General features: G+C 48.1%; 1 pseudogene; it reads left to right on the top strand.

The window, feature by feature from the left end:
- The window catches only part of LOC103303885 (eukaryotic initiation factor 4A-I-like), a 38,834-nt pseudogene that overhangs the window by 10,400 nt on the left and 1,137 nt on the right, over nt 1–27,297 (top strand).

Genomic DNA, 27,297 nt, shown 5'->3' with positions numbered 1-27,297 from the left:
GTTGGTGTTTGCCAATTTAATTATAATGTGTCTTGGTGTCAATCTTTTGGGGTTCATCTTGTTTGGGACTCTGTGAGCTTCTTGGACTTGTGTGAGTTTTTTCTTCCCAATATCAGGGAAGTTTTCTGTCATTATTTCTTCAAACAGGTTTTCTATTCTTTGCTCAGTTTACTCTGCTTCTGGCACCCCTATTATTCAGATGTTGTTTTGTTTTGTGTTGTCCCAAAGTTCCCTTAGGCTCTCCTTCTGTTTTTTAAGTTTTTTTTTTTCTAGATGCTGCTCTGCTTGGGTATTTTTTCCTACCTTGTCTTCTAGCTCACTGATGCAGTCCTTCACTTCCTCTAGTCTACTGTTGGTGCTTTCTATTTAGTTCTTTATTGCAGCGATGTCATTTTTCATTTCTTCTTGGTTCTTCTTCATTTCCTCTTGGTTCTTACACATATTGTTGAATTTGTCTTCTATCCTTTTCAGCCACCTTATGACCATTGCTCTGAATTATTTCTCTGTCATATTGCTTGCCTCCATTTCATTTACTTCCTTTTCTGGTGATTCCTCCTTTTCTTTCGTATGCGGGCTGTTTCTTTGTCTCCCCATGTTCGCTACGCTCAAGGTTCCTGATTATGTAGCTCTTTCCCTCCTGCATTAACTTTCTTTAGGCAATGCTAGCTGTGCTTAATTTGTCAGTTCCAGGTGGTTGCTCTTTGATTCAGCTCTTCCTTATGCTCTGTGAGAAGGCGCAGGGCCTGTCCATGATTTTGCGCTTTTGTCTCCCCCTGAGCAGACCTCCCAGTCGCCTGTGGTCAGGGAGGTTGGAGTTTTGGCATTCATGGATTCACAGCTGAGGTAACTGGTCCCTGGCATTGTGGTTTTAAGGTCCCGGGTGGCATCTGAGATTTCCCCAGTTGAAGGTAAGGCTGGGGTTCTGATCACAGTCAGTCTCTGATCATAGCCATCTCCCCTTCAAGATGGTGCAGCCTCTGCAGCAGAGCTGACTGCTCTGCGAGAGATTTCAGCCGCAGTATAGGCTTCCCAGTCATGGGAGGCCAGTCGGCCAGTCCCCAACAGTCCCTTGGAGTATAGCTGTCCTTCACTCACAAATGCTGACACTCCCCACATGTCCACGCAGTCTCCTTTCATTCTCTCATTCTCACACTATCTAGCAGCCTGCAGTCCCGTCGGCACCATCTTAGATCTCGCTTCTTTTTCTTTTTAATGTACTGTTGCATTGGCTAGAACTTCCAGAACAATGTAAATCAACTGTGTTAATTGCAGGCATTCTTGTCCCACTCTGACTTAAATATGAATACCTCTTGCAGGTGTTTTATTGCTAAAAATGATGTTGACTGCTGTTTGCACATAGATATTTTTATTATGTCAAGGAAATGCTTTCTTCTTTTATTTTATGAAGTGTTTTCATCAAATGTGTCTTTGGCATCAGTTAAGACGATCACATAACCTTTTTCTTTCTATTAATTGACATGATTAATTATATGGACTGATTTTTTATATGCAACTGTCTTCACCTCATTGTATTTCTAATTTCTAATGTAGTCATCCATGAAATGGGAAGGCAATCCACTGACCCAGAGAAATCTGGTTGAATAGCAGACCTAGCTTTTGCTCTGCCTTGGCCCCCAATCTCAGGCAGGCTCACGGTAAATGCCCAGGGGCTTGAGCTGGGTCTCTGGAGAGCTGGATGAGGTGTCAGCTGGTCCCAAAAGTGATCTTGAAAGGCAAGTCAGATCAGATGACTCCCTTCGGTGGCTCCTCATTGCCCTTAGCAGAAACCCAAGTTTCTAGGTGCATTGCCCAGGCCCCTATCCAATACTCTACCTTGTTACCCCACCTTCTCCCTTCTAACTTCACAGAAATCCTGGACGGTGGCAACCCTCTTACATGCTGCTCCCCGGCCTGAAATGTCCTTCCCACTTTCCTCCTCAGATAGAACTCAGAGGTCCCTCCAGAGAGCCTTCCTGACCCCGCAGGCTGGTGTAGGAGCCTCTCCCCAGGTGACAGTTCCTGAGCTCACCGCCTCTTTGGTACTTACCAGGCGGAAGGTGGTCCTGTGTGCACCTCTATCTCCAGGAGCTCCAGCAAGCCAAGCACCACCTAGACCCCTCCCAGGGTCCCATCTTCCAACCCAGCCCTGCTCCACAGCAATGCTGCTCCATCAGGATCAGCATGAGCACACGCCGAAAACACCCATGCGCACACTCTTGTGCCCATATTCCTGAATGTACCTGCTGAGCCCTGCACTGCTGTTCACCCCCAGGGCTCCATGTCCTAACTCCCAGCAGTTAAGTGTTGAGGGGCCCCAATTGAGGCCTCACAGGTGACTGCAGCTCTCTGGGTCCTCTTTAGAAAATTCAATCAGCCTTATTTCCTCCTCATAAACAATGACTTATACTTAGCACAGCTGGATCCCAGGGGAGATTGCTTCCCCCAAAAGCTGCTGCCATTGGAGATACAGGTGGGGGAAGCCAAGTGGGCCCAGATGACCTCCCAGAAGGCAGGGGTCTTTTTCTTCTCCCTTTCTTCTAACTACCCATCTGCCCAGAGCTGTCCCCACGGGCTGTGGGAAGAAGGTTTCAGGGCTGCACACCAGCACCTTGGCCCCTCCCCATCCTGGGAGACAGCACCAGCCCAGCCCCTTCTCCTCTTCTGCCTGCCTCTCCACATGGATGGAGTCCTAGACATCCTTAGGTGATTGCAGAGTGCTCTGTAACACTGCCGTGGGTGGATTCAGACAGGGTTATGTGATGCTTAAGATTTCTTTATCTTCCTGAGCTGGGTTCCACATACCTGCACACATGCACTCCTAAACACACACACTCACATGCGTGCCGGCTCTCATGGTGGCCACACTTTTTATTCAAGGAGCTTGAATGGATGCTTGAAGTCTCTTTGCAATTAACACGCTGCTGCAGTATTATTAGCCTCTGATAGGCAGGTCTGCCTTTGCCAAAGACTATAAATATGTGGGGCCAATGACTCAGCAAATCTGCTGCTATTTTTCTTGCAGATCCATTTGGATCTGTGTTTGTGTACACCATGGCCCCATCTCCCAGCAGCTCCCATGGCTTGTATCCATGGAAACACAGTCCTCCCCAACTACAGTACTCTTGGTGACAAACACTGGGAGTCTCACCAGGCCCCCACCCACCTTGGAGACAGAGTGTGGACCCCAACAAGCAAGAGGATGGTACTTGTGGAGGAAGTGCCACTTTCTCAGTGGCTTTAAAAGTCCAGGCAAGGCTGGGCCTCTAAGCCCTTCTCCCTCTGGTTGTGGTCAAGGCCTTATTACCTGTGCAAGGAGAGTGGCTTGATGAGGGACCCCTTACTGAGGCCTGGGCCCTTGTGGGAGTGAGGTTGGCAGGAGTTCCTGACAGCTGTTGGCGGTGGAGGGCACTAGCATATGGGAGAGAAAGATTGGGAAAGAGAGAAAGGGTCAGTGGGGATGAGAGAGGGAAGGAGATAAAATTTGGTATAAAACCTAGGGTCCTATCTCCTGACTCTGTGGGATAGAGGAAAGAGCATGGGCTTTGGAATCCCTCTCTCCATCCTTTTCTTCCAGAAACATTCACTGTGGCTCACTCTGTGCCAGGCCCTGTGCCGGGTGTGGGGATGCAGAGAGGAACCAGACCCTTCTACTTGAGGACTCAGGGTCTGGGGCTAGGAGGACATACTCAACATCCGGCCAGCGAGCTTGGAGCCCTGAAGGTCAGGATGGAGTAGGGGGACACAGGAGGGTGGAGAGACCACCCTTAGGGCCTGGAGAGGCTTCCTTGGAGACCTGCAGCTCAGGGAGAGAAAGGATGAGACAGAGTACAAGAGATGCTGGTCAGAGGCAGAGAGGGCATTCCATGCAGACGGGCAGCCTGGGAAGCAGGTTGGTGAGACTCACACGCAGCTCTAATTCTGGCTCCTATTAGTGGCATTATCTTGAGAAATTGACGTAAGCTTTCTAATGCTTACCTCACAAGGCTGGGTGAGAATTAGCTAAAGCATCTGGGTCCCAGCTATAGTGAACACTGATTGTACTAACTCTATACCAGAGCTGTCTACATGCCAGTTATTTTCTTTCCTTTGGGCTCAGTTTCCTATGTCAAATGAGGAGGCTCGACCAGATGATGTCTAGAGGCCCAGCAGCTCTGCTTCTCCCTGCCCTCAGTTTTCCCACTTCCTAGCAGGTTTCACAAGTGAGGGGGTGGATTCAGGAATCATTCATTCTAAGAACAGCAATTTATACAGCTTGCTTAGGGAAAGCAGGGCCAGGTTGATGTCACAGCTGCCACCTCCATGGGACGTAGAGGAGCAGGAGACCCAGCCCCTCCCTCAGAACATCCAGCACGGCTAGAGAGACCCAACGTGACAAGCAGCTGTGAAGCCACAAGGCCAGGTCTGCCGTGTATTTCTCCCTGCTCTCCTGGCTTCTCTCTCTCTCTCTCTCTCTCTCTCTCTCTCTCTCTCTCTCTCTCTCTCTCCTGTTTTGGGGAGGGGGAGGGTTCAAGGCTATGAGCTCTAAGGACCAGCTGGCCACGGTCTGGTCTTCAGACCATTTAGGTCCTTGTTCTCAAAGCCCTAGGAAGGCTGGGGAGCTAAAATTACTGAACACCCTCTTTGTATGCTCATAGTGACATCACACTGACCCTGCGAGGTAACTATTATTACTATTATCCCCATCTCACAGATAAGGAAACTGCAGCTCAGAATGTTTAGGGACTGGCCCAAGGTCACTCAGATGCAGGCAGCAGAGCTAGGTTATCAGTCTAGCTCAGCGTCACTCCGGGGCCCCTGCTCCCACCCTGCTCTGCACCTCACCCTCTGGAACTGGTAAACCTCCTTAAATCCTTTTGAGGAGTAGAGAAGATATAAATAGCACATGGTATTGTGAAGCAAAACAAGCAAGTTGCAGAGCAATACACACAGGATGGCTGCAGTCATTTAAATTAATAACTGCAGAGTTCAATAAACCCTGGAATAAATTAATGCAGCCATCTGTGTGTATTATAACCAGAGGGGATGTCCCCTGTCCCTGCCTCCTCCTGGATCCCCAACTCCCAAATATGAGTTCTAGAGGAGGTGGTTATAATTTCAGACCCTCCAAGATACCCCCATGACCACCGCTCCAGCTCTAGAGCTGAGGTTGGAGAGCCTGCCCCCATGACACTTTGGTTGTGACTCTGTTTCCTCACTGAACAGCAAGGTTGAGTGGGGCTGGGGCAGAATGCCCAGAATGAGAACCTACTTTGCTATCTTTTCTCTGGGCTTGCATCTCCTCCCTGCTCTGTGAAGCTATAAGGAGCTAGATCTGTGTTTAGAAGTACCTGTCTCTGAATCCAGAGACAGGGCTCAGGGCTATGTGTAACCACATGGCCCTAAAGCTTACTGGAAAAGGAAGCTCCTAAAACACCTGCCCGCCCCCCACCCCCTGGACTCAAAAACCTTTCTTCTGTACTGCCCCTGTCCTCATTCCCTTGTTCTCTTTTTCTCCCTCCATAAGCATTACCCAAGTGCCAGTCGGGTGCTCAGCATTTTAAAACAATTGATGTGAAGAGCCTGAATGCTCTATTTCTCCAGGTTGTCCCAGGTCTTGGGCTTCTGGGATCCTCTGTGTACAGATGTTCTAGTCCCTAAGACAGCTTGGCACAGCAGAGCTGCTATGTGTGGCACTGGGATCTCTAGGACAGCTCAATAAACTGGGGAATAAATGAATGAATCAATGAATGATGTCTCACTGAAAGACTGAAACACCTACTACCTATACCAACTTGTAAGGTGAAAAGACACCTTGTTGGAGAGGGAGGTGATATACACTGTAGCATTACATCTTTGGGTGATGAATGCAGTGTTCAAGGTGGCCCAGGGCATTGTGGCGTACAAAGGAAAAATGTCTAGTCTATTCTGGTGGTGTGGTCAAGTGGGTAGGCAGTGATTTTTTGGAAGAGGTGGCATGGTCTGAGTTTTGAAGAATAAATAGGAGTTAGCCAGGAGATCAATGGGACTGGGAGAGTTCAGGGAGTAAGAAGTGCAATTACATAGGGCAGTGAGAGTCTTGACCTCAGTCAAATAGTGAGGTTATTTAATTCTCAGCTTATTCCCAGGGCATTTCCTGCTCCTACAGAGTCCTGGATTCAGGGTCCCGATTTCCCTTGTATATACCAAGGTTAGGGGAAAGAGATCCTTTTCTACTTAAGCTCAGCATTCTAAACTGGAGGAGGGTGGTATAACAAGGATGCACATGGCTCTAAGTAACAGAAAACCTAGCAAACAGTGTTCTAACACTTAGGGGTGGTGTTTGTTCTATACGGCAAGAAGTTCAGGGATGGGCAGTCCAGGGCTTGTGTGAAAATCCACTAGGCTGTCCAGGCCCCAGGTTTCTTCCATCATCCTTTCCACCATCCTTAGTGTGAAAGCTTTAGTTTGCATGCTTCTTGCCTCATAATAGCAAGAGGGCTGCAGTGACTTCAGACTTCTATGTTGCAGACAGAAAGAATATGGAAAGCCTAAAGGGAATGTCAGTTCTACAGCTTTTAAAGAGTGCTTTGAGAAAACCAAGATGGCGACATAAGGTAAACACCTAATTGTTGCCTACCACAACAATTTTGAAACTACAACTGGAAAACAGAGCGCACACCATCCAGAACCGCCGGAAAGCTGGCAGAGTGGAAATCCTACAACTAGAGAAAAAAAGAGAGGGGGACGCTGAGCCTCAGGAGCTGTGGAGGTGTGGAGATCAGTGAGCTCGGAAAGGGCGGGCGGCTGAATACTCGGCAGGCTTGCTCGCAGCGCGCGGAGAGAGAGGGCAGCAGACGCTGCGTGGCTAGCTTTCTCGTTTGGGAGGAAAACAAAACCTCCCAACTGCACTGAAATCCACCTGCAGTTGGGGAGAAACTGGTCTGTTTGGCAGCGGGCAAGGCTGGAAAGCTGCCTTCTCTCAGAGGCGCGCAGCCATTGATTAGGGCACGGAGAAACCAGCCCTCTTAGGGCGGCGCTGACGGAAACCAAGTTTGTCTGCGCCATTCTGAGACTCCGCCCCATCCAAGCTGAGCACAGTCCTCCCAGTGGCTGGATTTCTTGTTCGGGAGAAAAACAAAACCTCCGGTCTGCACTGAAATCCAGCCCCAGCTGGGGAGAAACTGGTCTGTTAGGCAGCGAGAGAGGCTCAAAAGCTGCCTTCTCTCAGAGGCGCGCAGCCATTAATTTGGGCACGGAGAAACCGCCCCTCTAAGGGCGGAGCAGACGGGAAACCAAAGCTTGTCTGCGCCACCCTGAGACACCGCCCCATCCAAGCTGAGCACAGAAGCTCTCCCAGCGGAGACACTGCTGATCCTCACAGCCAACTGGCTTGGAGATAAACTCCCACCAGTGATACCAACAATCCCAACCACTCTGAACTCCAGTTTCTGGGGACACGTGGGGGACCCAGACGCCTATGGGACTCTCGGCCATCGGTCGGAGAGTGAGAGTGACTTTTCTGTTGATGTGGACGACACCAGATTTCAACCACTCTCATAAGGGACACATTCAAGAGGCAGACTCAGTGAGCGCCAAAGCCCTACTGTGTCTCCAGCACAGAAATTTTTCTGTTATAGACACAGCAGGCCCTCACAACCAATTGGACCGGAGGTCAATTCCTCCCAGTGTACCAACAGCAATCAGGGCTTTTAACTACACCAAGACTTTCCACTCAGCCCACAAAGGGGAATACCAAGAGCGACCACCTAGGGTGATTGGGGAAGCTGAGCTACCGGCCCATATAGGTCACCGACCACACAAAGCCACTCCATCAACACAGGGAGGCAGCCAAAATGTGGAGACATCGAAGTATGCCACAAGTAAGAGAGATAGATGAAAGCAAACTAATGGACGACACAGTGTTCAGAACCATATTTATAAGGTTACTCAAGAATCTTCTAAAAACCGCTGAGAAACTTGAAGAGACCTTCAAGGACCTAAATGAGAATACCAAAAAAATGGAAAAGGACCAGTCAGAAATTATGCATACACTGTCTGAAATAAAGAATATACAGAGTAGACCACCACACCCAAAGAGTCAAACCAAAGATCTGGAATATGAGGAAGAAAAAACACCCAACCAGAGAGGCAGAAAGAAAGAAGAATCCAAAAGTGTGAGGATAGCATAAGGAGCCTCCGGGATGGCTTTAAGCGTACCAATATCCGAATTTTTGGGGTGCCAGAAGAGAGAGAGCAAAATACTGAAAACCTATTTGAAGAAATAATGACAGAAAACTTCCCACACCTGGTGAAAGAAATAGACTTACAAGTTCAGGAAGTGCACAGAAACCCAAACAAGAGGAATCCAAAGAGGACCACACCAAGACACATCATAATTAAAATTCCAAGGGCAAAAGACAAAGAGAGAATCTTAAAAGCAGCAAGAGAAAAACAGTTAGTTACCTACAAGGGAGCACCCATACGACTGTCAGCTGATTTCTCAACAGAAACTATGCAGGCCAGACGGGAATGGCAAAAAATATTCAAAGTGATGAATAGCAAGAACCTACAACCAAGACTACTCTACCCAGCAAAGTTATCCTTCAGAATTGAAGGGCAGATAAAGAGCTTCACAGATAAGAAAAAGCTAAAGGAGTTCATCACCACCAAACCAGTATTATATGAAATGCTGAAAGGTATTCTTTAAAAAGAGGAAAAAGAAGAAAAAAGTAAAGATAAAAATTATGAACAACAAATACATATCTATCAACAAGTGATTCTAAAAATCAAGTGAATTAAAAATCTGAGGAACAGAATAAACGTGAACATAATAGAATCAGAGGCATAGAATGGGAGTGGATTGATAATTCTCAGGGGGAAAGGGGTGTCTGTGTGGGGGGTATGGGAAGAGACTGGACAAAAATCATACACCTATGGATAAGGACAACGGGGGGGAGGAAACCAGGTGATGGGGAGATATGGGGGAAAAAAAGGAGAAACAATTGTAATAATATGAACAATAAAGATTTATTAAAAAAAAAAAAAGAGTGCCTTGAACCTCCACCCAGTGCTTCACTTACATCTCATTGGCCAGAAGTGGGTCATATGGTTATCTGTAGCCCAATCACTGGAAGGTGGCTGGGAGAAAGAGGTGTGTAGAGGTTTGAGTCAACCAGCCAGCAGTGTCTGATATAGGTGGGTGTTCGTGCCAGAACATATAGACCTAAGGCCTTGGACACAGGAGCCAGGCAATTAAAAAATGGCCTCCTTTGAGCAGTCATTCAACCAGTGTTAATGATGCTCCCTGTGCCCAGTGATTGAGCCCTGGTGCCCAATGAGGCTTGAGCTGCAATCCAAGGTCAGTCAGAAAGGACAAGAGACCAAAATGAACTCCTCCCTGAGGTAAGGATGTTCTTCCCACTTTCCTTCCAGAAGGAAAAGGGCTTCAATAAGGCCTCCAAAGTCCAGAGGAGAGGATCCAGCCTCTTCATCTGACCAGTTATGAAGTGGCTTCCGTTGGAAGTTGGAAAAGATGTGCAGACAAGTGAGGTGGTATAGTTACACTGTGAATTGAATATGGTATGAGTGGGTCACTGCTCTCCAGCAAGTTCAGCCCCCATGTCAGAGAGCCCAGGCCTGTCTTCCCACTAATGCTTAATGGTCAGAGCCCTGACCCCAAGAAAATACTTCTCACATTACAACAGAGCAAGGTCCTTCAAGTCTTTCTGAGCTTCCTCACAGTTTCCCCCATCCAACCTGCTTTCACTCTAAGTCTGGTGAGAAATACCCAAGGCTGGGCCTCAGAAGACCTGTATGGCCTTGGTCAAGTCTGTCAACCTCTCTGGGCCTTTAGTGACACCTTGTGGCAGCTTGAGTGAAAAAAACACAAAACAAAATATATTGCCTTTGGGGACGATCCAAGATGGCGGCATAGATAAACATCTGGGCTGCTGCCGCCCACAACAATTTCCAAAACTACAACTAAAAGACAGAATGTCTATCACCCAGAACCGCGGGAGAGCTGGCTGAGTGGAACCTCTACAACTAGACCGAAAGAGATGGGAGCAATCAGGGCGCAAATGCTGAAAAACTGAGGTACAGGGGAGCATGTGCGATACGAGATGGCGGCAGAGCCCAGCTGGAGGCGGGCGTTGCTTTCTTCAATCCGAAGAGAGACAAGCCCCCAATCTCTCTGAAATCCAGTTTCTGGGGAGAGACTGGGCTGTCTGCCAGCGGGTAGGAGAGTGAGGGTGGCTTACTAGCAGAGCTGTGTGGAGGTAGAATTGTTGGCTGTGCCAGGGCGGGAGACTGCAGGGACGCGGTTGCGGGGACGCGGTTGGAGGCGGCTCACTGCCAGCCATAGCTGTTGGCCATGCCCTAGCCTAGTGACGCCCTGAGACTCCGCCCCGCACAATCTACAAACACACCCAAGCTCCTAGCAGCGGCTTTTGCACATGAATGGCCTTCTCTATTGCAGTTTAAACTGGTAAACTTGCAACCCAGTACAGACAGCTCCAAGGCCTCCAAACTTCAAGCAGGGTGGAGAGAACGGCAGTTCTCACTGTAGCTCCTGCAGGGTAGCCTCAGACAGCACCTGAACTAGCCAATGCACCTAGTGGTCAGCGTGAGACACCAGATTTCAACTCCTCACATCCATAAGTGACACATTTTGGAGGCGGACTCAGTGAGCACCAAAGCCCCACTCAAACAAGCCCTGTACCACAAGTGTGTCTCCAGCGCAGCAGTGCTTCCATTATAGACACAGCAGGTCCTCACAGCCAATTGGCCTGGAGGTCAATTCCTCCCAGTGTACCAATAGCAATCAAGGCTTTTAACTACACCAAGACTTTCCACTCAGCCCACAAAGGGGAGTACCAAGAGCGACCACCTAGGGTGATTGGGGAAGCTGAGTTACCGGCCCCTGTAGGTCACTGACCACACAAAGCCACTCCATCAACACAGGGAGGCAGCCAAAATGCGGAAACACCGAAGTATGTCACGAATAAGAGAGATGGAGGAAAGTAAACTACTGGATGACACAGTGTTCAGAACCACATTTATAAGGTTACTCAAGAATCTTCTAAAAACCGCCGAAACCGGTTTGGCTCAGTGGATAGAGCGTCGGCCTGCGGACTGAAAGGTCCCAGGTTCGATTCCGGTCAAGGGCATGTACCTTGGTTGCGGGCACATCCCCAGTATGGGGTGTGCAAGAGGCAGCTGATCGGTGTTTCTCTCTCATCGATGTTTCTAACTCTCTATCCCTCTCTCTTCCTCTCTGTAAAGAATCAATAAAATATATTTTTAAAAAAAGAAAAAAAAAAGAATCTTCTAAAAACCACTGAGAAACTTGAAGAGACCTTCAAGGACCTTAATGAGAATACCAAAAAAAAAAAAAAAAAAAAAAAAAATGGAAAAGGACCACTGTCTGAAATAAAGAATATACTGAAACTTAACTGTAGACCACCATACCCAAAGAGTTAAACCAAAGATCTGGAATATGAGGAAGCAAAAAACACCCAACCAGAGAGGTGGAAAGAAAGAAGAATCTAGAAGTGTGAGGATAGCGTAAGGAGCCTCTGGGATGGCTTTAAGCGTACCAACATCCGAATTTTTGGGGTGCCAGAAGAAGAGAGAGAGCAAGATACTGAAAACCTATTTGAAGAAATAATGACAGAAAACTTCCCACACCTGGTGAAAGAAATAGACTTACAAGTTCAGGAAGTGCACAGAACCCCAAACAAGAGGAATCCAAAGAGGACCACACCAAGACACATCATAATTAAAATGCCAAGGGCAAAAGACAAAGAGAGAATATTACAAGCAGCAAGAGAAAAACAGTTAGTTACCTACAAGAGAGTACCCATACGACTGTCAGCTGATTTCTCAACAGGAACTATGCAGGCCAGACAGGAGTGGCAAGAAATATTCAAAGTGATGAACAGCAAGAACCTACAACCAAGATTACTCTACCCAGCAAAGCTATCATTCAGAATTGAAGGTCAGACGAAGAGCTTCACAGATAAGAAAAAGCTAAAGGAGTTCATCACCACCAAACCATGATTACATGAAATGCTGAAGGGTATTCTTTAAGAAGAGGAAGAAGAAAAAAAAGGTAAAGGTAAAAATTATGAACAACAAAAAGACATCCAATACATACCTACCAACAAATGAATCTAAAAATCAAGTGAATAAAAAATCTGAAGAACAGAATGGACTGGTGAATACAATAGAATCAGGGACATAGAAAGGGAGGGGATGGACAATTATCAGGGGGAGGGGGGGTCTGAGAGGTGCAGGAAGAGATTGGACAAAAATCTTACACCTATAGATGAAGACAGTGGTGGCGGGTAAGGGCATGGGGGGCGGGGTGGGACTCAGGTGGAGGGGAGCTATGGCGGGGGGAGGGGAAAAAGGAATACCTGTAATAATCTGAACAATAAAGATTTATTAAAATATATATATATATATATATATATATATATATATATATATATATATATATATATATATATATATATATTGCCTTCTCACCAGTCCCTTTAGGCCAAGCCCAGGACTGTTTGTCTAACCACAAGGCAGAACGGTAGCATATCTGATCCACCCTCTCCCAGTCATGTGATTTAGCCACACTTCCCCAGGGAAGCAATTGCAGCTCAGTCCTCCAGACTTGAATTGCAGGTCTCAGAGCTCTGTCCTTCATGATACTTTCATCAGGTCTGGGCATAAGATGTAGGGGACATGTACTGATCACATGAAGTCCGAAAATTTCCCCATTTTCCAGAAAGAGAAAGTAAGTCCATGGTAGAGTGAAGCTTCACCTGGGTTACTAACCTCTAGACTTCCAATCATTTTACCTTCTCAGATGTGTGTAGGGTCTTACTCATCCCACAAGTAGCCAGGAAGAGTATGTGTGCGTGCGCGCGCGCGTGTGTGTGTGTGTGTGTGTGTGTGTGTGTGTGTTTTCATGCAACCAGGGAAATTCTTCCTAGGGATCCTGCAATGAAATGGATTCAACCCAAACCAAGCTGTGAGGCAGGGAATATAGTGTTTGCTTTTGAGATGAGTGCCCCAACCTAGTTGGTTATCAGTGCTCAGTGTTCTTGGCTTCCTTTCTCGCTCCATGAGACTAACACCCTCTGCTCTGCTCTTCCACCATCCAAACCAGCTCCTATGCACAGATCTGTTGGTTAGAGCCATCTAACTACTAAGGTTGCCCAGTGGGGACTAACAGGTTGAGAAGGGCCTTCCAGCCCAAAGCCAAGAGCAAAAGGTGAAATTTCAAACCAGATCTCCATGGCCCAAAACATTTTATCTTTCAGCCTGCCAGTCTGACCCACTGGCACAAGGAAACAGTTTTAAGCAGGAGGAAAAAGTTGTCCTGAGCCATCCACATCCCCACCCATTAGCTGGGAATGATAGGGAGGACATTATGGGTAGTGTAACTATAGACAGGACTTGAGAACTTGGTTTGGGCCCTGCAGTGACTGGCCCAGCTCCACATCATCAAGAAAATTAAGGTTACTTGAGTAGTTGCTCTGGGCATGATGCTTACTACTTGAAAGTTGGAGGCCTCCCTCAAACCCTCCCATTAAATGTACTCATCCCTGAGATTTGAGAGCCCCCTCAGAAGGCAGGGAGCCCATCCAGGTCCTCATCTGGCTGGAAGAAACCTGTGACAACCTAGAGCAGGTCTGTTGACAGAAACATTGCCATGCAATCCTCTGTTGCTCCCTGAGATGGACATCACCATTATCCCATTTCACAGATGAGGAAACTGAGGAGACTCAAGAGTATTGTACCATGTCAAGTCAGAACAGTTTGCTGCTCATGAGGTCAGATGGCAAAGCCAAATGTGTGGCTAGGCCTCTACCTTATCCCTGGCTTGAGCTCCCCCTCAACTGAATCAGAGCTTGAAATGTGGGCTTTTGAAGTCTGGGGTCAGACTAGACTCCTGATGCTCCACACATTAGCCCTTTCTTTCCATCCCACAATGCTGTTCCTAAGGCATATTCCTATTACTCTCCGACTCCTAAATATGAAATAGCTCCCCATCACCTCCAGGACCCAGTGTCCCCATTCCCTCCACCTACCCTTCCCACATCACCAGCCTCAACCTGATTGGACTGCTCCTCACCCTCTCAGCACCCTCCTGTGCCACCAACCTCCCCTCTATTCCCACTGTGGACTTCTTGCCACCCACCCATCTTTGGAAAGGGACTCCTCCAGGAAGCTTTCCAGTCTGCACTATGTAATTGGAGCAAGTGATTTAACCTCTCAAACTTTTCAATTATATTTATGGAAAAAATAAGGGAATAAGAATCTGCCTCCATGCCACCCCTCCCCCATGTGCACACACTGAGGGCTCAGGCAGAGGAGCTACATCAACTTTTTCATCATCCTCATCCCTCTATGGGACTCTGTAGTTCTCTCTGTAGTTCTCCCAGAGCACCCTTGGCCCCTATCCTGTGCTCTGTTGAATTAGAAGAGTTATTTAGGGGCAGAGCCCCTCTCCCTGGGCTCCTCAGGGCCCAGGACAACATAACACACACTCCTGGCCTCCAGGACACTCTGGAGAGCTTTCCTCCTCATTCCCAGGGGTGCTAATGGGTGACTTTCCTTCTAAATGTGTGTGATGGGGTTGCGAGCAGGATGAGAGCACTTATTATCTCCTTTCCTTGCAAGCTAGGCCTTGGGGTGCAGCCAGCCCTCAGCCTTTGATGGGAGGAAGACTTAATTACCTTCTCAGTCATTGGCTATAAAGGAGCAGATGAAAAGCCAGGGCCACTCCCTCTCAGCAACCAGCCTGCCCCCACCTCTTTAGGATCAGACCTTCTTGGGTTTTACCCAGTGCCCGAAATCCCCCAGTAGCACTTCCTGTTGGGGGTCACACCAAGTACTCCTACCCAGTATGGAAATATTGGTCAAGATCCCCTAGATTGCATTGTGATCCTGGGACCCTTTGGATGAAGGAGGAAGTGACAAAACAGACATGAGAGCTTCTGGTTTGTGTGATGGAATCCTAAAGGAAGCCAGGCACAGATTTCTCAAATGAGAGTCAATGGGGTCATGGGCCTGCCTCCCATGGGCCTGCTGGGGGTCTGCATTTGTGACAACATAGCTGGGCTCTGAAGCTTCCTTCTGTCCATTGCAGAGTGGCTGGTATGCTCTTGGCTCTCAGTGGGCAAGAGGGGAGGGTAGAGGAGGAAAAAGAGGAGAAGGTGTCAAGAGTGTCTGAGAGGAGGAACCAAGATGGCAGTGTAGGTAAATTGGTACTTGCCACCTCCCACAACCACATAAAAATTACAAATAAAATACAGAACAACCATCATTCAGAATCACCTGAAATCTGGCTGAATGGAAGTCCAACAATTAAAGAATTAAACAAGAAAGTACATTGAGACTGATAGGAGTAGCGGAGATGTGGAACTGGCTGGTCTCACACCCATGTGTGGCATATTTTTAATCAGGAGGCATAACTTGGCTGAGGAGGCCTCCTGTGAGGTCCCAGCTGCATAGCAGGCTCCCAGCCCAGTGTTTCACAGCTGGGAAGAGAAGTTCCTGTAACTTCAGGCTATAAAAACCAGTGGGAACTATGGTTGAGTCACACGGAGGCTGTTGGAGATACAGGTGTTCCTCTTAAAGGGGTGGTGCATGGACTTACTTGGACTCACTCTTTCTGAGTTCCAGCACTGGAGCAGCAGTTTGAGAGGATCCAGGGGCATACTGGGAGAAACTAAATTGTCTGGCATCAGGGCAAGAACTGGGGACAGCTTTTTCCAAGACAAAAGTGCTGGCAGAGCTCATTGTTACTCTGCTGAGACCTGCCCACCCCCCCCCCACACACACATACAGATGACTAGCAGGTGCCATAACTGAGTCTCCATCAACCTGGACCTCACTGTTCACCCTGCCCTGGTGATTTCCTGAGATCCTTCCCCATCCAATTTGCAGCCCCAACCAAGCTGTTTAGAGTGTCTTTTCCATATGAATGGCCTGTCCTGACTCAGGCTTCAGACTTTCCTAAAATCTCCCAAACAAGTAGCAGCTGGGCTCAGCATGGCCCATACCTCTCAATAAGTGGCCCCAGGCCCACCACTAGCAGCAGCTTGCCAAGGTTCACAGCTTGGCCTCCCCTGGCACCTCCAAACCCAACACAAGTAGCAGCCACCTGCAGATCACTTTGTAGCTTGTGCTGGGTGGCCCCAGCAGGGCACAGGAAGTGGCTGATTTTGCACATCCCAGGAGGCCCCGGAGCCAGTGCACCCATTGGAAAGCTTCAGACCACACCAGATTACAGCTCTACCACATCCACAAGTGATACACTCAAGGGGTGGACTCAGTGTGCACCAAGATCCTATTGAAGCCAGTCCTGCTCCATAGGGGTGTCTCTTGCACAGCAGCTCTCCCACTGTAGTCACAGCTTGTCCTCACAGCCAATTGGCCTGGGAGTCAATTCCTCCCAGTGACACTAACAGCAATCAAGGCTCAACTACAACAGGACAGTACACATAGCCCACACAAGGGCTCACCTAGAGTGCTCAGCTCAGGTGCCTGGGAAGGCTGAGCCACAGGACCCTACAGGACACCTACTACACAAAGCCACTCTACCAATTCCAGGAGACATAGCAGCTGTGCCCAATACATAGAAACAAACACTGGGAAGCAGCCAACATGCGAAGACAAAGAAATATGTCACAAATTAAAGAATAAAAGAAATCTCCAGGAGGAACCAAGATGGAGGCATAGTTAAACAACTAATCTGCTGCCTCACACAACAATTTCAAAAATACAACTAAAAGACAAAACGTCTACCACCCAGAACCACGGGAAAGCTGGCTGAGTGGTAGATTTACAACTAAGGAGAGAAAGGAGCACAAACGCTGAAAAGCTGAGGTACGGAGGCGCGCGAAGCTGTCTGGCGGCGGGCGACTGGGTGCGCAGCTTTTCTTCAACCCAAAGGGAGACAAGCTCCCGATCACTCTGAAATCCAGTTTCTGGGGACACGCGGGGGACCCAGACGCCTACGGGGAGAAGCTGGACTCTCGGCCATCGGGTGGGAAAGTGAGAGTGACTTTTTTGCAGAGGTGTGCCCAGCAATCATTGTTTTACTGCGCTGGAGCGCGGGGCGCAGGGACTTGGAAACGTGGAAAGGCAGAGACAGCTGATGCCAGCCATCGCCGTTGGCCACGCCCCAGCCTAGTGACGCCCTGAGACCCCGCCCAGCCCTGAGACCCCGCCCCGCACATTCTACAAACCTGCCCAGGCTCCACACAGCTGCTTTTGCATATAAATGGCCTGTTCTGTGGCAGCTTAACCAAATTAACTGCAGCTCCAGTCAGACTGCTCCAAAACCGCCCAAGCAAAGGAGGAGAAAACTAGTTCTTGCTGTAGCTCCTGCTGGGGGACACACAGTACACAAGGGTACACCAAGAGTGTCCACCTCAAGTAACTAGGAGGCTGACCCATTGAACCAATAGGTCACCTAGTACACAAAGCTACCCTACCAATTCAGGGAAGCAGAGAAAATGAGGAGGCAAGGAAACAGATCACAAACCAAAGAAATGGAGGAGAACAAGCGACTGGACATAGAGTTCAAAACCACGGTTATAAGGTTTTTCAAGAATTTCATGGAAAAGGCCGATAAATTCAATGAGACCCTCGAGGATATGAAAAAGGACCAACTAGAAATTAAACATACACTGACTGAGATAAAAAATATTATACAGAGACCCAACAGCAGACTAGAGGATCGCAAGAATCAACTCAAAGATTTGGAATACAAAGAGGCCAAGGACACTCTTCCAGAGAAGCATGAAGAGAAGAGAATTCAGAAAGTTGAAGATAGTGTAAGAAGCCTCTGGGACAACTTCAAGCGAACCAATATCAGAATTATGGGGGTACCAGAAGAAGAGAGAGAGCAAGATGCTGAAAACCTATTTGAAGAAATAATGAACGAAAACTTCCCCCACCTGATGAAAGAAATAGATTTACAAGTCCAGGAAGCGCACAGAACCCCAAACAAAAGGAATCCAAAGAGGACCACACCAAGACACATCATAATTAAAATGCCAAGAGCAAAAGACAAAGAGAGAATCTTACAAGCAGCAAGAGAAAAGCAGTTAGTTACCTACAAGGGAGCTCCCATACGATTATCAGCTAATTTCTCAACAGAAACCATGCAGGCCAGACGGGAGTGGCAAGAAATATTCAAAGTGATGAATAGCAGGAACCTACAACCAAGACTACTCTACCCAGCAAAGTTATCATTCAGAATTGAAGGGCAGATAAAGAGCTTCACAGATAAGAAAAAGCTAAAGGAGTTCATCACCACCAAACCAGTATTATATGAAATGCTGAAAGGTATTCTTTAAAAAGAGGGAAAAGAAGAAGAAAGATAAAAATTATGAACAACAAATACATATCTATCAACAAGTGAATCTAAAAGTCAAGTGAATTAAAAATCTGAGGAACAGAATAAACTGGTGAACTTAATAGAATCAGAGGCATAGAATGGGAGTGGATTGATAATTCTCAGGGGGAAAAGGGGTGTCTGTGTGGGGAGTATGGGAAGAGACTGGACAAAAATCATACACCTATGGATAAGGACAGCGGGGGGGAGGTAAGGGCAGAGAGGGGGTGGGAACTGGGTGGTGGGGAGATATGGGGGGAAAAAGGAGAAACAATTGTAATCTGAACAATAAAGATTCATTAAAATAAAAAAAAAGAAAAAAAAGAAATCTCCATAAGTAAAACTAAATGTAATGGAAGCAAGCAAACTACTAGACACAGAGTTCAAAGCAATGGTTATAAGGATGCTCAAGGCTCTTAATGAGAGCTTCAAGGAACTTAGTGAGAACATCAAAGACATGAAAAAGGACCAGTCAGAAATGAAGGGTACACTAATTGAAATGAAGAACAATTTACACGGAATCTACAGTAGAGTGGAGGACACTGAAAATCAAATCAGTGATTTGGAATACAAGAAAGCAAAAACACCTAATCGGAAGAGCAAAAAGAAACAGAATCCAAAAATATAAAGATAGTGTAAGGAGCTTCTGGGATACACATTATGGGGGTGCCAGAAGGAGAAGAGAGGGGACAAAAAATTGAAAACCTATTTGAAGAAATAATGAGAGAAAACTTCCTCTGTCTGGTGAAATAAATAGACTTACAAGTCCAGGAAGCGCAGAGAGTCCCAAACAAGATGAACCCACAGAGGCCCACAGCAAGATGATCATAATTAAAATGCCAAAGATTAAAGAGAAAGAGAGAATCTTAAAAGTAGCAAGAAAAAAGTGGCTAGTTACCTATAAGGGAGTTCCCATAAGACTGCCAGCTGATTTCTTACAGAAACTTTGAAGGCCAGAAGGGAGTGGCAAGAAGTATTCAAAGTGATGAAAAGCAAGAATCTACAACCAAGATTAATCTACTAGTAAAGCTCTCATTTAGAATTGAAGGTCAGATAAAGAGCTTCAGAAACAAGGAAAAGCTTAAGGAATTCATCATCATCAAACAAGTATTACATGAAATGTTAAAGGGTCTTATTTAAAAAGAAGAAAAGATTGTGTGCAAGCATATGAGCCTAACCAGCGGTTAAGGACAATAGGGGGGTGGAGGCATGTGTGGGGAGGGGTGTGGGATGGGAATGGGGGGATGAGGACAAATATGTGATACCTTAATCAATAAAGAAATTAAAAATAAATAAATAAATAAATAAAACAAAAAAAAGAAGAAAGAAGAAAAAAATATGAACAATAAAATGGCAATAAATACATATCTATCAACAATTGAATATCAAAATAAACAAGGAATCTAATGAACAAAATAAACTGATGAATAAAATAGAATCAGAGGCATGGAAACATGGAACAGACTGACAAATTTCAGAGGGAAGGAGGGGCAGGAAGAGATTAACTAAAGAACTTATATGCATACTAGTGGCCCAGTGCACGGATTCATGCACTTTGAAAGGAAATTAATTAGAAGAAATATTTTAATATTGCTATTTTCCCTTTCTCTATAATAGAAGTGTCAACCAATTTCACGCTCAACAATGACAGATTGAAACACTTGTGCGATTGGTGCCAGTGAGAGCTTTATATGATCGCACATGTGTGAGTTAACTTAGCCTTATATATATACTAGTAGCCCTGCGCATGAATCCGTCTTCCAGTAGCTCTCTGCGGGGCCTGGCCACTCCGTGCCCACTGCCCAGAGGCTCTCCGTGGCCCAGAGGCCCATCCGCATTCCACCAGGCCGCTCACGATGCCCCCTGTCAGTGGCCGACCCCCTGGGATTGGTGTACTCTGGTGGGGCTGAGAGGACTGGGCGCTTCCATCTTTGTGATGGAGTGATGGTCAATTTGCATATTACCCTTTTATTAGATAGGATGGAATAAACTTGCTTAATTAGACCTGCTTTCTGATTTAGCTAAACTTTTTCCAGTCCAGTGAAGCACCGCAACTTTCCTTTCAAGTATTTGTCAGCAACACAGCAGTAAATATCAACATGAAGCAGATTATTATTGTAGATCATGCAGGGAGAACAAAGGGTAAAATATTTAACTGCAGTAGTGTTTGACTATATTCTACACAGTGAGAAAACCTGAAGTCATTTTCAAGGTCCACATTTCTCACTTCTTTTCAGTTGGGTCAAGTTTCTCAACTTTCTAAATCTCCATTTTCCGGCTAATGAAAAGAAAAATAGGACTCCACTGAGTCTCCTATTTACCTACTCCAGGACTTCTGTGAGGATCAAATGAGATGAGGCACAGTAAAATGCTTCATAGACATTTGGTTAAAGTGTGAAATGTTTTCACCTGGCTATAAAGCAAGTCATGTTCCTGGGCTGAAGAAACTGCAAGGAGGCTAGTCACTAGGAAGAGGAAGCGGGTGTTGCTACGTGACATCATTACCTGGTGCCCACAGCGACCATTTCCAGGCTGGGCTGGGCTGTGAGCCGCATTTTGCACCATGGGGTCTTGGCAACATTGGCTGTGATTTGGAGTGCTGTCCCACCAGGGTGGTGGTGGGGCCTGTGTCCCACTTGGGGGAAGCCGAGTGTTGCTTTGTGGGCGCCAGGTCCGCGGTGCTGTTTCTCTGTAAATGGCCAGTGTGCATCATGGCAGTTCCTGCATTGAGCATCTGCACTCTGGTGGTCAGTGCAAATCACAGCAACCGGTCGGACAGACACTTAGCATAATATATATATATATATATATATATATATATATATATATATATATACACACACACACACACACACATACACACACACACACACACACACACACACACACACACACACACACACATATATATATATACTAGAGGCCCGGTGCATGAAATTCGTGCATGGGGGGGTGTCCCTCAGCCCAGCCTGAACCCTCTCCAATCTGGGATCCCTCAAGGGATGTCCGACTGCCTGTTTAGGCCTGATCCCAGTAGGATTGGGCCTAAACGGGCAGTCGGACATCCCTCTCACAATCCAGGACTGCTGGCTCCCAACTGCTCGCCTGCCTGCCTTCCTGATTGCCCCTAACCACTTCTGCCTGCCAGCCTGATCATCCCCTAACCACTCCCCTGCCAGCCTGATTGATGCCTAACTGCTCCCTTGACAGCCTGTTTGCCCCTAACTGCCCTCCCCTGCAGGCCTGGTCCCCCCCAACTGCTCTCCCCTGAGGCCTGGGTCCATCCCAACTGCCCTTCCCTGCAGGCCTGGTTGCCCCCAACTTTCCTCCTCTGCCAGCTTGGTCACCCCTAACTGCCCTCCCCTGCAGGCCTGGTTTCTCCCAACTGTCCTCCCCTGCTGGCCATCTTGTGGTGGCCATCTTGTGTCCACATGGGGGCAGGATCTTTAACCACATGGGGGCAGCCATCTTGTGTGTTGGAGTGATGGTCAATCTGCATATTACTCTTTTATTAGATAGGATAGAGGCCTGGTGCATGGGTGGGGGCCAGCTAGTTTTCCCTGAAGGGTATCCCGGATCAGGGTGGGGGTTCCCTTGGGGTGTGGGGCAGCCTGGAGCGGAGCCAAGCCTCCTGCTCGCTCCTTGGTGGCAGCCATTTCTGTTGGGATTTATGTATCTTCTATAATTGAAACTTTGTATCCTTAAGCAGAGGCCTGGGCTGGCCAGGGTGTGCGGAAAGCTTGGCTTCCTCCATCACAGGGGGCAACCCTAGCCTCCTGCTCTTTTCAGCTCCATGGCTGCCGCCATTTCTGTTTGGATTTATGTATCTTCTATCATTGAAACTTTGTAGCCTTGAGTGGAGGCCTAGGCTGGCAAGGGCAGGCAGAAAGCTTGGCTTCCTCCATTGCCGGGGAAACCCAAGCCTCCCTCCTGCTCTCTGTGGCCGCAGCCATATTGGTTGGGTTTATTTGCATATTCGCTCCTGATGGGCTGGTGGGTGTGGCTTGTGGGTGTAGCAGAGTGATGGTTAATTTGCATATTACTCTTTTATTAGATAAGATCTAGACTAGGGGCCCAGTGCACGAATTTACGCACCTTGAAAGCAACTGTGGGCCGTGAGGCTGCAGTGGGCACAGACATGAGTCTCGGCCCATCTTCCGTGGCCCTGCCTGGCCCCGCTTGGCCCCTCCTGCCATGACCCCCAGTCCCCTCTCTGCCAGCAGCCCTGGTCCCGCTGCTGCCACTCCCACGTGCTGACAGCACCAGCTCTGCTGACATCCACTGATGGAGAGACACGATTGGGGCGGGCGCCAGCAGCAGGTGCAAGTGGGACCATCTCTGGCAGTGGGTGCGAGAGGTGGCTGCTGGCTCCAATCACCCCTCAGGAGCAGGGGGAGGTGGAGAAGCTCTGAGGGGCAATTGGGGCCGGCAGCCACCACTTGCACCTGCTGATGGGCAAAGAGCAATCGGGACCAGTGCCAGGCGCCAGCAGCAGGTGCGAGTGGCAGCTCCAGCGCTGGCAGTGGGTGCAAGTGGGGCCAGTGCCAGCAGTAGGTGCAAGTGCTGGGCAGGACCGCGGCACGTGGGAGGAAGGAATTTTCAGTGACCACCAGAAGCTCGCCCAATGATAGCAACTAGTGCCCTGCCTTGGTCTGGCACCCCCACTCACCTGCTCCACCATCCCGCCATGACCGACGCCCACCATGTTCCTCACACAACCTCTGGTGGGCAGCACATATCATAGCGACCGATTGTTTGGTTGTTCTGGTTGTTTTGCCATTTGGTCTATTTGCATATTAGCCTTTTATTATATAGGATAGACATTATCAATGGACACAGACAAAAGGGTGGTGAAGGCCTGGGGCAGGGTGGAATCTGGGTGGAGAAGGGCAATGGGGGGCGATATAGGGAGGGAACATCAATAATAAATATTTTTAAAATAATAATAATAAAAGAAAAAATAGTGTCTGAGCAAGAAACAGGGAAGAGGGAGAGGAAGAAAAGTTGGGCAGCATTGCAGGGCAGACCCATCATCCTGGATTCTTCCTTGTGGGTGGTGCTGGCTGCTGTACCTCAACCTAGAGACACTTTTCTGACCTTTCCTTGGAAATGTCCTAGAGCTCAGCCCATTAGAGACCCTGGCTTCAGGCTCTGAGCCCAGGGTTGCACACAAAGCTGGAGGGGGCTGATGGAGCGGGACCTCCAGAGTAGGATTGGTGGGGAGGAGTTTGATGGGGAACTTCTGACGGGGAACCCTGGTGCCTGAACATCCCCTGCCCTCCCTTCCATGCCAGTGCTACTGCTTCCTAGAGAGGTAGTTGAAGTAGTGGGGAGCTGCTTGGGGGCTGCTTGGGACTGCGGTCCCCCTGCCATTGACTAGTTGTATGATCTTGGATCTTTCTAAGCCTTAGTTGCTTCATCTGTAAAATGGGGATTGTAATAGCATCTCATAGGTGTGTTATGAAGATCAATAAACATATTGTATGTAAACTGTTTAGGATAATTGGTGGCATGGGTCAGATGTTCACAACTCTTAGCTATTATAATTATTATTAATCCCATTGGGCAGTGCTTCTCAACTTAAAAAAATTCCATGCTCCCTGGAATAAGCATATAAACCTCAAACTCCTCCTTTTAATAGTACAGGATTGAAAATGCCAAAGAAATAAAAGGTTGAGGCAAAAAAATCAAAGCACTTATTATATGGAATATGCTTTTTTTCAAACTAAGGAGTGCTTTCCCACACAGCTTAGGCTCACTTGGAGGGTGTGGAGTGGGGAGGTAAGAATAGCTTGGACTGGACTTGTGGGTCCTTCAAGCCAACCAGATAGTGTCCTAGGAGGGGTTGGGGAGAGAGGGGAGAGGGACCCTCTACTCTAGCTTGCCTGCCTACTTACCCCAAGAGGCCTCTGGATCCCAACCCAGCTTACCAGCTCCAAGGGCAATGCCTTTTAGGGGACAGAGGGAGCTCTTTGGAATACAAATACCTTTGGACCCTCCAATGTCAGCTGGTGTCCCATTCTCATGCTAATACAGAGAGAGGTTGGGAGTAGCATGAAGGGGAAATTGCTGACTATAGGAAATCTACCTCCTGCCAGGCTCTGGGGACAAGACCCCGCCTCCTTTCCAGTCAAGCCTCCTAGTACTCACCACCACATACTCAGCACAAGGTTCTAGCCCTGTAGTTTTGACAAGTCTTCTGGTGGGCTGGGTGGGTTCCACAGTGCAGAGTCCATGAGCTGGACAATTGCCCCTTCCAATCTCCCATGCAAATATTTGACAATAACAATTGCTTCTACCTCACGCCTCTTCTGCCCTTCTTTGTGAGGTGCTTCATGCATTGGAGTTGTCTCTTGCAACTCTCACCCAGTAGCCCATGGAAATGAGACTCACAGAGAGTGGCACTTTGTTCCAAACCTCACAGCTGTGGTACCCTGATCCAAATCCAGGTGTGTGTACCCCAGGACTCCAGCTGAAGGCCTTTTGGCTGGTATTGAAGATCTTGTGAGTGACATGATGGCATCAGGGAGGCCTGGTATGTGAGGGAGGTGGGGTTCGCACAGACAGATCTAGGCTCTGGCAGGTGCAGGCATAGGCAGGACCCAACTGTCTGAAAAGGACCCAGGAAAGGTGGTTCAGGTTTAGTAGGCACCTCCTCCAGTGCTGAATCTCAGAGTGTTCAGCTCAGGCCCTCCTGGAGTTTGTGGAGAAGCAGAAAGAGCTGGGCAGGAGCTCTTTTTAAAGGGATTGACATGGATTTTAAGCAGGTGGTATGCTGGCTGCTTATGGGGTATTCTGTGGGCAGGCCATAGATTTAGACAACCCTTGCCTATTTCTTAGCTTGGTGAACTTCTACTCATTCTTTAAGGCCCAATTCAAAAACCACCTCCCCAGTAAGTCCTCCCTGACTCCTCCAAGCTAACTACCTCTGTGCTCCCACTTTCCCAAACTTCTGTGGCACCACTTAGATGTGGCTCTGCCTCCTCCCCTATCCTGGGAAGTTCTTGAGGAAAGGACCATTGCATGAGTCATCTTCATAATTTGAGCACCAAGCATGGGGCCTGGCACTCATTATGCCTCCAGGAATGTTTGCAGAATGAATGAGTGAGTGTGCAGGATGGCTCCAATTGAGGAAAACTGTGATCATCACTCTTGTAGAGTCTTCAACAAAAGAAAGGCACTTAAATCAAAGCAGGAAGGTGACAGCTAGCATAGTGGATCTCTCCATTCCAGCACCACATCTCTGTTCACTTTTGCTTCCAGCTGTGCTGGCAATGTCTCCCCTCCCACCACCCCAGCATATCCCTGAGATGGTTCACTTTCTGCCTCAGGGTCTTGTCCAATGCCAGGGAACTCTGCTTGACCCCTGAGCAAACATAGGCTGAAAGTGCCAACCCTTAGCCAACTGGGGAATAGGAGCCAGTGGGTAGAGGGTCCCCAGAGGAAAGAAATAGGGCTGGTGATGCTGGGTTGGGGTTGTTGAGGGAAGTTGTTGGAGGTTTTATGGGAAAGCCATTTTGCCTTAATTGTATTGTGCACATTAAACAAACAACTCCAGGAGCAAAAGGGTGGGGAAGGCAAAGTGGGAAAATGCTGGAATGAACTGGTGATGGTGGTGTGGTGGGACAGCTGAGGATTCATTGGGGATAAGGGATTGGCCAGACAATCCCTCATTTCCTGCCAATTAGAACATAGAGAATGTGGTAGGTAGAGGGTGGGAACTGGGATTCTGCTGAATTGACCATCTATTAAGTGCCAGGCATTGTTGCCAGATGCTCCATTGGATCCCACACACTCATAAGCTGCTTTACATGCAGCTCCAGATACAGTCCTTATAGTAGACCTTTGAGGTGAACACTATTGCTATCATAATTTCCCACAAGGGAACAGCACAGAGAGGCCAATGACTTGCCCAAGGTCACACAGGGTTTAACAACCCCATCCACCCCAGCTGGGATGAGCCTGATCTCTATAGTGAAGAGGATGGGAGAACTGAGGCCAGACCCCTGGTGAAGGATGGACAAGCCATTTTGGAGAATCTGTGAGTTGACACAGACCCTATCCATGAAGTAAGTCAGCCATCCAGTAATGCATGCACTGATTTATTCATTCATTCCATCACTGACTCTAACATCTGGGCCTGCATAGTTGTAAAGAGAGAACATGGTCTTGTAAAAGGGGAACCCTGGGCCCTTCATGCCAGTAGGAAGAGGATGAAGATCTCTGAGAGGATAAGTGGTATCAGAAAGGCTTCCTAGAAAAGTGTGGCTGGAACTTGGATGGGCTACTTCCCCTCTCTGTATCCAAGTTGCCTTATTTAGAAACAGGAAGTGGCATCCCTGCCCTTTCCTTCCTGTTAGGGGCCTCTGGGAGGATCCAGGAGCTCCATGCTTTAGAATTTGAGCATCTGAGGGTGTGCTGAAGAGTGATTAAGATTCTCTGAGGCTAGAAACAAAAGGTGAACTCAGAGGGTTGCGGGGAAACCAAGCCAGAAAGACCAGTCCTGGAGGAGGGACGGTGCAGACCCATGGCAGAAGTGAACACAGCCTGGATTTTGGGGCCTAGAGTGTGAGGTTCATTAGGCCTCAGCCAGAGACGGTGCCCAAAGCCCTGGTGCTGAGTGGCAAGAAAAGATCCAGAGACAATGGCCCTGATCGAATGGAGCCTGAAGGCATCATCTATATATATATAAAAAGCCAGCGACCAGAATGCTAAAATGACCAGAACGACCAGAACACCGGTCACTATGACACCCACAATCAGGGGTGGAGCTGGCCAGCCAACATCCCATGGACCCTGCCCCTGGCTGGCCCTGTCCCCGGTCGCCCCGGTGTCGCCCCCCCTCTACCACCAGGGGCAAGGCTGGCCAACCTCCTGCATCCCCTCCTCCCTGCCAGCCCAGCCCTGATTGGCCCCCATTGGGGCAGGCC

The sequence above is a fragment of the Eptesicus fuscus genome, chromosome 5, assembly GCF_027574615.1.
Source record: "Eptesicus fuscus isolate TK198812 chromosome 5, DD_ASM_mEF_20220401, whole genome shotgun sequence".
Lineage (NCBI taxonomy): Eukaryota > Metazoa > Chordata > Mammalia > Chiroptera > Vespertilionidae > Eptesicus > Eptesicus fuscus.
This window is presented reverse-complemented; position numbering and strand designations above follow the sequence as displayed.